At 39.9% G+C, this 12,985-nt stretch overlaps 1 pseudogene; it reads right to left on the reverse strand.

Annotated features, from left to right (window-relative positions):
- Positions 1-5,611: 5,611 nt before the first annotated feature.
- On the reverse strand, positions 5,612-9,491 carry LOC149112571 (uncharacterized; annotated as a pseudogene).
- Between the last annotated feature and the right edge of the window lie 3,494 nt (positions 9,492-12,985).

The raw sequence follows: 12,985 nt of genomic DNA on the forward strand, positions 1-12,985 counted from the left end.
AGGCTTCTTTCCACTTGCAAATAAGTATAAGCATCAGCAAGGCGTTGTTTTCAACGTGAATACGCATAAGTAAGGTGATGTTTTTAGCTGCAAATAAGCATGAGCATCACTTAGGTGTTGTTAAGTAATGCCTTCTGTTTGAAAATTTTCCCAAAAATTCCGAAAAAAATTTCTTAACATCTTACCGCGCCTCTGAATGTTGATTTTTAATTCCCTCCTGAAGCATTGAAAAAGTGACTCCTTGTTGTTCGTACAACTCGCTGTCAGTGTTGATGGCTCCGTGCTTGTTAAGTTCACAATTTCCTCTGCCATTCTCGCTGGAGGTAGCCTCAAAATTTGTGGAAGTGCAGCAGGCGTTTTTCAAGCGCAGATGGCTGCACGACACCAAACTATCTGACTCTAGTCGTTTGACAACATGGCCTTCAAGTCGTCTGTTTTCATGCGTCAAGAAATAAGCGGAACGAGAAGATGTGGAATTTTCTTCGACGGCGAAAACGGAAACATTTCCCAATCCTTGAAACAGAATGAGAAAGAAAAATAATATAGAGCTCATCGTTGGTCACGAACGTAGATGCGAACAGGTGCACTAAACAAAAACAGCATTGATAAGACATATTTTATGCATTATTGTCCCCAATTAGCTGTTTTTAGCCAAATATTTCTGACAAGTTTATGTATGCGTGTATGTATGTGTGTATATATGTATGTCTTTAACGAGGTTAAAACGTCCAATACTGGCGAACCAATAGTTTACATAATTGCTTTCGTCTGTACAATAATAGATCACAGACGTCAAAATGTGGTGAGAACAAAAAAATCGCACACGCCGTTAAGCGAGTGTGTCACTGATTTTCTTCCCACATTTTGATGTCTTCTGTGATCTATCATGACTGAACAAACTCACGGCAGCATGGAATCTTCTTGTTTTATATGATAAAGAAACCAAAACAATGTTATTGACGTCATCTTTACGTCTGTTCTCCAATAGATCATGTTTAGTGAGAACCAATCAAAACGCGAGCCGGAACAATTTGACTCATTATACAAACACGACGCCACGATTCCAATCACCTTTTCGCAAGAGGGAGCATTTAATTACTCGAGGGTCACGAATGACTTTTAGAAACATTCAATGTACCAAACCTAAAATTTCAAACAGCCAAATGGAATATTTAAGCAATAGAACACTTTTCCTCCACAGCCTCATCTAAATACGAGGAGGGTTCGGAGAATTCGAGACAGTTATGCAAACCCGAGACGTAGTCGAGGGTTTGCATAACTTTCGAGAATTCTCCCAACCTCCTGAGTGTTTAGATGAGGCTATGTAAACACGGAAAAAGTGCTCTATTGCTTTTATAAAATGATTCTCAAAAATACGCGCGAATCTAAAACGTCACAACTGTGTTTACATACTCCCATCTAAACACACCTATCGACCAATGAGAGCGCGCGTAGTATCTCGGTTATTTTATAAATCATTATTCGACAACTTTGGCCCATTGTTGTCAAACTGTTTCAATAACGAGCGTCGTGTTTCTGTCTTGATCATCTTCAATTTGGTCTTCAGTAGAACTAAATGCAAGGAAGTCAGAGATCAACTCAAGCAAGCCGGGAGGGATTGTATTAACCTTCATGCTTGTTCGAGAAAATCACTTGCGATCCAGCATGGTAGAATTAACGTCTTATTCTCGTGTCTACGGTTGCATACGTGCGACAGGAAGTTAATTCAAACGCCAAATTTCCATCAAATTGGCTTTACCTAAAAAGAAATGCACCTGCTGTTTAACCCTTTATTTTTAAAAAAAAAAACCCAGCAATTTGAATTAATTATTCTCTAAGGTTTTTGTTATCCGAACTGTTGTTTTATTAGTAAATGATTTGAACCCAGGAGTATCAGTAGCTCGTATAATGTGATTTGACTGGGACTCTGCTCAGTGCCTAACCTACGGTACAAACTGTTTTCAACGACTGACTCTTGAAAGCTGGTACACTAACCTAGAACAGAAGCCTCTTAACAGATGTCAGCAACTATCGGTGCCTTACAAACGACTTATCCACGACGGAAACGAAACCGACAAACGGACTTCTAACAGACCAATTTCACTAACAGTAGATGGATCGAAACCGACCAATGACTGATAACAAACTTTACACGAGTCTTTCAGCCAATACTATCATGGCTAAACTGACCAATCACGTTCAACGGACCAGACTTATAACATCATCGACTGACAAACACTATTCACTTGACTCTGAAGATGACTTCCGCTCAGGTTGTCGAAACTTCAGTCACCAACAACAGTTCAGTTTTCAGAACTACCTTCACCCGGACGATCACACTATACGAACTACTGTTGTTTTCTGTTCTGAATTTTTGGTGGCTTCTGTCCACCTTCATCAGAGTTGCAATCTTAAGGTTTCGTGAATTAATAACGGGAGTGTTATTTTGGCCACTATATAACACGGACGAAAATGAGCCGGGATACAAAAGGAATGATTGAGAAAGCTGTTGAACTTGTGCGACTAAAATAGCTGTTACTGTTAGTAGTTATCAGTGGTTTGGCATACAATACGAATGACGCACAAGGCGGTCAGTTCTGCTTCGTCTCATTAATAGCGGAACCCCATACCTTAGAAAATTTGGTGACCCGTAGATCTCAAAAATTTTGGTTGTCACCTGACTGTCCGTACGTACGTCCGTCCGTACGCCAAGTCCCATACCTTGAAAAATAAGAGAGTAGCACCATTACCATAGGTACAATATTGATCTTGGACTTCTATGTTATGATTAATTGACAGCTGTCAAAGCAAGATATCCGCTGACCAGTATCACGTGACCATATCGCGGGCTCAAGTCAAGATCATGCTCATGCTCATGTTTTTTGAAGTTGACCGCTGACCAGGGAATGGATTTTCGATTAAATCGCAGGCTCGAGTCAGGTTGTTACTCTAGGGGAGAGTGAGGGAGAACATGCAAAGACAAAATTTCGGCGCAAATTAAACCCTGACGCGTTGACTTTTCTTCTGACATATTCCTCGCACAATCATATCTTGGAAAGTCCTTGATATATTGCGTACGTAATTTCTACAATCTTGGGTCACAGCACTCATTAGCTGAACAATCACATGCTCACAATTGATCATTTTTTGAGTTTCTGATCCAGGCAAAAATATCCTCTTTTCAGTTATGGTTAATTATTGTAATCAGGAGGTCCGCTTTTTGGCTTAAGTAAGTAAGTCTCACCTTCACCTGTCCCCTGGCGCCAAGTTGGCGCATAGGGCCTCCACATGTGCTCTCCATCGATTCCTGTCTTGAGCTGCAGTGCGCACCTCTCTCCAGGACTGCCACCCTGCTTTGGACCTCTCCTTTTTTACTGTGCGTCGCCAGGTTGTTCTTGGCCGGCCTGTCTTTCTCTTTCCCTCTGGGGTCCATGTCAGGGCTGTAACACAGTCATTGTCAGGTTGTTGTCTGAGGATGTGTCTAATGAATCGCTATCTCCTTCTTCTTACCTCTTCACTCAACCTCTCCACGTTAGCCCTTTCCTTTCCCTTTTGGAGATAAAAATGCAATTTCTCCGTAATACTTTCTTATCAAGAGATTATGATCCTGCACTATATTCGTATTGGCGACGACGTCGTTTTTGTCAAAACAATCTGTTGCCGCTGCTAATCACACTTTGTACTCAAGACATGGCTCGATTTATATTTAATGGGCAAGCAAATTCTAAGGATCTTTAGTACAACTTATATGTAGTCACGAAAAAGATAGGTACAGGTACAGGTTGTAGGAGGGAGGGGTTAAAGAGAAGATGTTATGCAACCGTGAAAAGTTGCCTTGTGTTCCAGTGATGGCTGATTTTAAGCGTTTGGTTCAATCAAAGAGAGAATATGCCCAGTAGAAATGCAATTATATTTACTTTGAATCAGGCGGGGTTGTTCAAGTCATTTAGCAACTGACTGGGGTTACCTAGCGAATGAAAACAAAACCACCGTACAGAATGGCAACAAAGAATTCTAGCTGCAAGTGCCATTTATAAGCCAATCAGTTTTGAGTATGACATGTTTCAATTTTTACTAAGTTGAAATTCGCTAATTTTTTTGGGAATACACTGCATTGTTTATACAGGGCCCCCGTTGATACCAGTCCTGCGACTGAAGGGGTCACCCTGTTTAAATATCAATTATTATTATTATTATTATTATTATTATTATTATTATTATTATTAATATTCAAGTGCGAAGGTCGCACTGGGGGAATATCGGCCCGAGGTCTTGACAGCTGGAAGGGCCAAGTGCTGCGTCCGCACAACGAAGACCAAGAACCGATTTTTTTCTCAGTGCGGTCCCGAACAAGCCTTGTAAATAAAAAGATTTATTGCACGACTGAAACTGTTCTGAAAAAATCCGGCGTTCGCGGACTAATTCTAGTATTTTTGAGAGAGACCCAACTGAGCGTTTACTAACGTCTGATATCTATTTGGGGAAAAAATATTTTACATGTTAGGTAATTCTTTTACAAAAGTAGGCCATAAAATTACAAGTAAGCCAAACAGGTGGGATCACTCTATCGGGAGAGTAGTTGGTCCAATACTTGTAAAATATTGGACCGGCAACAGAGCAACCTGATTGGTTCGCTTTTTTTATTAGCCCCCTGGACTAACTAAGTTTAACGTGCAATAATGATTTTAATCGTTGTTATAGTTGTACAGAAATTTCTAAAACGGAAGCAAACAAATGACTGGATAACTTTTTTATTGATATAAATGGCCGCTCACGTAGTTTCCAGTATACTAGCTAGGGTAATGTTAGAAGTTAAATCAAACCGTTTACACCATCTAAATTATGAGTAGCTAAGCTACATTTTAAAAAATTAAAATTAATGAGACAACTGAAAACCTCAGGTGACATTGTTGATATGGCCAGTCGGATAGAAGACAAAATAACTTCATGCTGATGAAAAACACGAGCGTTACCTACTCAGTATCGTTGGACTGTTAATAATCAGTCAACCCCCTTAAGCTGAATCAACGGCCTTTACTTTCCATGCACAAATTCTACTTAGTTTACTGCTGCCATTGTGACTGATTAACCTGATGAATCTACAAGCCCGAGGCTTTCCAGTTTCTTTCATTGTAGACATGTACGGGTTTAATGACCGTGCAAACTAAGAAGACCTCCCTGGCTTAGCTTAGACAAAAAATAGACACACCAACGGAACGTATACGAATATTTGGTGACGAGCCGATGAAAACGTCAGGAAACCGAACTATAACTTAGACTTTCATGGAGGTTTCAACCAAGGTCAGCAAGACTGCCGAAACTTGACTGTATACATCGTGAGTACAATTGTTAAGAAAAATTGAACATAGACAAAACGAACCGGCATGCGCAACAAAACCATTTACAAGGACAGAATTATGTTGGATGACCTTGACTATCTGACAGCCGGAGGATGAGCACGAGACTAACCGGCACAAGATATTCCTACAGGTGCTTAAAAAAACAGTTAAGTGATGAACAAAGTTAGCTTCTCAATTAACGTGCCAACCAACAGAACTTAAACTGCTCAAGCAAAGAGTTTTTTTTGTTTCATTGCCTGGAAGTTGTGGTAACAAAAACAGTGTTTGCAAACTAATATCTTCACTGGAGCGAATATAATTACAGTGGTACGTATAAATGTTATTTTTGTGAGGCACGAGGTTTATTTTCTACAGTAATGTAATGATCACCTTGCCATGACCAGCTGTGACAGCAATCACTTTGATGATCTTTTCCAAGATTATAGGAACCTTCCCGTCCTCCACAGGAGTCATCTTCATCATTCCCACTTCTCCCCCCTGAGTAACCTACACCACCTCCTCCACCCCTACCACCACTCCCACCCCCTCTAAAACCACCGTTTGCTTGGCCATCCCACGATTTTCCACCCATCCCTCCATGAAGAAATCCGTTACCCCCTTCTCCGTCCTTGTCCAGAGCACCACTTCCTCCAATGGAGTAAAAACCGCCAACGCCACCTGAAAAAACAAAAATTCAGTTGACTCATCAGCCTTTAAAACATATTTCTCCATTCTAAATTCACCAGTGTCAGGCAATGGGGGTTTTCTGCCTAAAAAGATTCTCACTTGCTCACCCTCCTATAAACGAGATTTTTACCTGACCCTATTTAGTGTGCTTTTCAATATCAAGAAAATACTGCAGTTCAAACGCAGCTCCTGACATTTGCGTCTTTGTTTCCTTCAATTAAATGTTTGATGGCTTCCAAAGTTTGAGAAGTGTATTTCGGACGCTAAAATTGTCTCTTTTGACATGCATATAGGAAGCCAAATTTCTTCTTTTTTGAAAGAATTCATTGTTTCTACCAGTTTTTCTACTCAACATTGCAGAATTGTACGTTTTACCTATTTTGTAGCATCAGTCGTGGATAATTTTGTTAACTGCACTATCTTGGAAACATTACAAGCCCTAACGACATCGAGAAAGAAATGGAGATATTTTGACTTTGCTGAAGTGAAAACATTCATAGCAACAGGCCATTTCCGAGCTGCCTTTTGCTTCTTTGTCAAAACGAGTCTTCATGTGAAACCATTCATATATGAAAATGATTTTGTCTTCAGGTTCATTTCCATGAAAATGAAACTCATTTTCATATGAAAGATTTTGCACGAAGACTCGTTTTGAAACAGAGGCAAAAGGTAACTCGTAAATAGCCTATTCTCATCACTCTCACCTGACAACTTATCATCACCAGTCACTGCATCGTGTCCATTGCTGCCCCCTGACCAAGATTTATATCCAGGATTCCCTGATATGCTGATGTTGGCATCACATCCCTGGTGTCTTGAGGTTACACCTCTGAGACCTCCACCGCTTCCTGCCACTATCAAAGACGAATTGCTTCCTCTCAGGACAAATGTTTCTCCACCACTTCCACCAGCTCCACTAACTCCAGAACTCCAGTTGTTGTGTCTGATTCCTCCCTCTTGACCAACCAGAATTTGAATTATATCTCCTTGTCAGAGATTGAAGGCTCCAACCTTTCTTGCACCTCTTCCTCTGTATTGAGCACTGTTATCGTATGTATTGTACCCCCTGCTGCTCCTACTGCTTCTACTCTGTATTGACCAGTGTACGGCACAGGCCACTGTTGAATACCGCCGGACAGTATAACTTAATCGTCATGATCCTGACCTTTTATCTGGCAATCGAAAAGACAGATGAACCTTGTAAAAGTTAAACGAGAATTTAGAATGTATATCGCGCTTGGTGCAGAATTTACACATTTTGACCTGTCTTTTTTAAAATACCTTGTAGACATCCATACAGCTCCACTCTCATTGATACGTGGCCAGATTTAGCCACTGGTTGAAAACGAATATACCGAGCTGTGATTGGTGGGTTAAGTGCATGATACAAAACAGTGCCCTGGTCTGTGTTTCCATCAAATATCTGAGTAAGTAACACAATGACATGTTAGACATTAACCGTTATTTGCTTAATAAGTTAGTGAAAACTTGTTAATCCGGTCGTCAACGGGCCACAAAAATTTGACCGTAGTAACGGGGTGGCCGTGTAAAGGGGTTCTTTAAATAAGAAATTGACTGGCTGAGCTCTTTTTCGGCTCAGTATAAAGTGACTGCAATAACAAGGTGGCCGCATTAACGGGATGGTAGCCGTAAGGCGGGGTTCCACTGTATCATTGGTGACAGATTGCTCATTAATTTTGGCGCAAATTTCAGCGTTATTAATTTATAGCTGTAAACTTCATATTTCTTTGGTAAAAATATTCCAATATTCCAATCTTAGCGCTCAGCGTTCCTTTTAAACCTCGTCCAATATTTGCTACAAATATTTCAGTTTAGTTCGTTTTGTTTCTTCTGCTTTTGTTCCTTCTGGATTTGTTCCTTCCGGTTCTCAGCATTATTACGCGGATTCAGTCATTTTCATTATGTGTAACAGGATCATATAAAATAGCGCTTTCATTTAATTCACTTCTGTTTACTTATTTATCTACATGAATTGATGGAACCTAATAAATTTGTAAAAAAGGGTAACGCTTTTTTTTTATATAATTTAACGTGTTTTATTCGTATTAGATTCTACAGGATAACACCTATTGTACAAAACTTGTATATTATTTTGTATATTCAAATTCACTCTAGTTGTAACTGTCGATGACAGAAGTTACTGTCGAAACGTGTACTTAAAACTGAAAAGCGTTGTCCTTTTTTAAAACCTGATAAGTATTAAGAAATGAAACTTTTCAGTAAAATTAAGCTATTTTTACTTTGTCTGTATCTTGTCCTGGTTCCCTGAAGTACTGGAATGCCACGCCATTGTCACCGTACTGCAGTTTGTACTTAGTTACCCACTGCGGATGATTCAAGGAATTCCTTCCTTGGGTTGCTACTCGCGTCACTTTAGTGTACCGAGCGCCCAGATCAACCTGTAACCACGGATTATTATCAATTGCTTTAGCGGCCTAGGCTCCTGCTGTCTTGTTTGGAATTTCTTGAAAGTTTAGCCTTGCGCGCGAGGCTGTGTGTACAGCATTGTGTTCCGATGACGCGGTAATCTGTGCGTCGGTGATTGCTCGGCTTTCATACCGAGAGCATCTTGACATTCTAGATCTGGGGGTTTTAAGAAAGACTACAAAGTTTAGTACGAGAGCCTTTAAGACTAACTTACAGAACTGAACCGTTTACTTTGCCTCCCGGAGTGTGCTATCAATTACAGTGAAACCCCTTTAACTCGGTCACCAACGGGCCATAGAAATTTGGCCGTATTAAGGGGGTTGGATCAAATTTCATGACTAGTCTAAACTGAGTGACTTCTTAACAGAAACATCACAATTGCACTTCTAAACAACTGTTCTTTAACAAGCAACCGGAATGCAGATATAGATACATACGTACTTTATTGGCTCGTCCCCACGGGGCTTTTCAGAGTCAATGTTACATTACAAAATTTAAAAACGCAGAAAGCCAAACACATAACAATGATAACTTAAAAAGAAGACAAATGTACAAATGTATATATAACTTGTAAAAATTGAAACTTGAATAGCTACACACAATATTAACAATTTAGAAAGATGGACATAACTGGTTTGAGTGGCCGTATACACGGGGTATAATTGTAAAGGATTACATAGATTGGGATTTCAGAATGTGGCCGTTTGCCGTATTAATGGGGTGGCCGCCATAACAGGCTTTTCATACTAGAAAATATATGGGGTCTCGTCGGGGCAAAAAAGTGGCTGTAATAACGAGATGACCGTAATAATGAGGTGACCGTAAGAAGGGGCTCCACTGTATCATGGGTAAAACTTTTAAAACACTTCTTTCCTGGTCTTACCTATCAATTGAGTCGTTTCGTCAAGCTTTTAACGTTTTCCGTTTTTGTTTCTGATTGAAGTAAATAGTTCAGGTTAATTTACGTGAAAAGTAGAAGTGATTGAATTTGCTAGTTCTCACCTTCCTTACAGCCATAGAACTGTGCTCTCATAGCAATGTGACCATGCCATGTTTCTGGATGAATACGATATTTTAGATCATTACTCACAGATGTATATCGATCATTATTTCCTGGCAATACCTCAAAGAATGAAGAATTCAAAATGATTAATTTTACCGCGAAATTAGAAAAGTCACGTTTTCCAGTGGTTACTGTTGTGTAGTACCCACAATAAATAAAGTTGATTATCATTATTACTATTATTATTATTATTATTATTATTATTATTATTATTATTATTATATAAACTGGAACTCCTAAAAATGGTCCACGATTTACTTTAGCTACCCGAACAGAGTAGAAATAAAACAAGCTTAAATGAGTGCTTTGTACAAGGACATAGTAATACAGGTAAGAAACAGACCCAGATCTCTCAACACACTCACTGCACTGCTAGGCCACTACACCTCTCAGTAACAGGTAACTTGGTATAATTAAGCACAGCACTTAGACAGAGTCAAAATAATCTTTTATTAGTCATTCTTTAACTTACTTTCTTTACCTCCTCCTCTGTGTAATCATAAAAAGACACCGAATCGTATCCATAAGATAGGCTGAAACTTTCTACCCAGTGATCTTAATCCTGTCTTCCTTGTACAGCTACTCGTGTTACTTTTCTCCAGCCACCAAAATGTACTTGTAAAAATTGAGCCTTGTCATTTCTTCGTGCTACCCAGCCACCCGTTCTGTCTGATGTGCGCAGTAAATGTAATCTTCCATAATATGCCTTGGTTCCACTGTACCAATAAGAGGAAACTGTCATAGCAGAGTCTGGAATTTGTCCAACCTGCGTTCCAAGAGCTTCTGAACACGCTGGAGGCTTTGGCGTGGGAAAACCTATTTTAATAAAATAACACACTGTAGTAAAAATAAAATGGAGACAACGTAGGATAATATAAAAGTATCTGGAATAAGCAAAGTAACTGGCCGTTTAATGCCCTTTCATGACGGGACACGTACGCACGGGGCTTCTACTGTAAGTACCGCAGAGAAATGGTAGGAAATTTTCCCAGCATTCCTTACATACTCTCTCTAGGGTTCTTCGTCTTGCGGCAAGGGAAGGCCTCATAATCTGTTTCAGTGACATGTTGATGCTATCAAATAAAAAATATACCAGAAAGGGCTGATGGAATATGAGACAAGCTTTAAAATGAAGTCACGATATTGATAGTGCTTTAAACGTAAATAGTGCGTTCGAGTCATTCCCGATGCTTTCAAATGATGGCGGACTCCACCGACGCCAATAATCTGGAACAAAACAAGGTCATTATATATCGGATCACGTCTAAACACACGTGAAGAAAGACTTGAGTAGGAAAAAAATGTGAGCGGACAAAACTGGGGAATGCCGATAAATCAAGTAAGCCCGAAATGATGAACGAATTACACAACATGAACCTTCCTCTGCTTCTCCCCATGAACCAAGTTCAAATCTACGAACTGAACTTAAAGATACCAAAGTGCCTACGAATGGATGTTGAGCACGGCGAGCAGACGTAAATGTCTTGTTTATCCAATGAAAGCCATCACAATAAACTCTGAGCTTGCATCGAGATGCTTGTCTGGGCGTAAAGGAGCGTTTGATTAATCAATCTAACACAGATCTTAAGGAAAAAAAACCCAGATGATCTGGAATACTTGTCTGAGTATGTCGTTGGCAGTGGGAGCCACGTGCATTATTAGCATGCTCGGCAATTGAAGTTATTGTGTAGAAAATATCGCACAATTACACAGCCGAGGGCAGAAAACAAATGCACGAGGAGAAACTTAGTACATGGAGCTAAGATAGATTGTCAGTGCTTTAGTAGACCATGCACGGCTACCAATGGTTTGGCCAATGGCTTGGTCAATGGCTCGTACACGCAACGAATCGTAAAAGTCCGTAAGTAACGACCTCCGAAAGACGTGAGCCCACCCCCATCCCCTGAAAATAGAGGAACTAAGGTTCAAAAATATAATTATTTTTCCAACCAATAACCTGAATAACGTACGATAAACTGATGAAGATTCAACTAAGGAGGGTATAGCTTATTCCAGGAGGCGTCATGAAGCGCCCTGGTAAAACAAACCCCGTAAAATAAAGTAACAAGAAGGTACTAAAACGCGAGTGTGGCGCATCTCTAAACGCGCGAGAACTTACGAGTTAAAAGACAGTTGATATGGGCGAGTATCTCTCACCCCATGAGAGAACGCGAATGACTTCTACTGGAAGTATCTCCTCTTGGTGTTTTGTTTGTTTGTTTGTTTTTTATATGAACAGGGCTGTATTCCTCTAAGGCTGTGCGTGTAATTCGTAAAAACACTGAGTTCTTATAAATCGTTTAGAAATTCTTTAGTCCAGATCAAATTTATGCTGCTGGCACATGGGTGGGCACTTTATATGTAGACCGTGATGTAAGATACCTTAAACAATTTTTACTGTTCATGATGCACTGCTACCTTAGTCTGCTTTATAAATATTTAACTGCTCTGGTCGAGTTTTTAATTTCAATATGATTAAACGTTCTTTTTATCCGTTCCTGGTAAAAATGATGCAGAGTTGTCAGTTTTAGTAATTTTAATTTGAACAAGGTCCTGTTGGTACCTTCTTGTTACTTGATGTAAATTTTGCGGGGGTTTGTTTTACCAGGCGCTTCATGACGCCTCCTGGATTAGGCTATATCTTCCCTAGTTGAATCGTCATCAGTTTATTGCACGTTATTGAGGTTATTGATTGAAAAAATAATTATACTTTTTAACCTTAGTTGCGTGCACGAGCCATTGGCCAAGCGATTGGCCAAGCCATTGGTAGCCGTACATGGTCTACTAAAGCACTGACAATCCATCTTAGCTCCATGTACTAAGTTTCTCCTCGCGCTTTGTTTTTTTTTTGCCCTCGGCTGTGTAATTGTGCGATATTTTCTACACAATAACTTCAATTGCCGAGCATGCTAATAATGCACGTGGCTCCCACTGCCAACGACATACTCAGACAAGTATTCCAGATCATCTGGGTTTTTTTTCCTTAAGATCTGTGTTAGATTGATTAATCAAACGCTCCTTTACGCCCAGACAAGCATCTCGATGCAAGCTCAGAGTTTATTGTGATGGCTTTCATTGGATAAACAAGACATTTACGTCTGCTCGCCGTGCTCAACATCCATTCGTAGGCACTTTGGTATCTTTAAGTTCAGTTCGTAGATTTGAACTTGGTTCATGGGGAGAAGCAGAGGAAGGTTCATGTTGTGTAATTCGTTCATCATTTCGGGCTTACTTGATTTATTGGCATTCCCCGGTTTTGTCCGCTCACATTTTTTTCCTACCCAAGTCTTTCTTCATGTGTGTTTAGACGTGATCCGATATATAATGACCTTGTTTTGTTCCAGATTATTGGCGTCGGTGGAGTCCGCCATCATTTGAAAGCATCGGGAATGACTCGAACGCACTATTTACGTTTAAAGCACTATTAATATCGTGACTTCATTTTAAA

The sequence above is a fragment of the Orbicella faveolata genome, unplaced genomic scaffold (genome assembly GCF_042242905.1).
Source record: "Orbicella faveolata isolate gen_17 unplaced genomic scaffold, um_ofav_v1 contig_2, whole genome shotgun sequence".
Lineage (NCBI taxonomy): Eukaryota > Metazoa > Cnidaria > Anthozoa > Scleractinia > Merulinidae > Orbicella > Orbicella faveolata.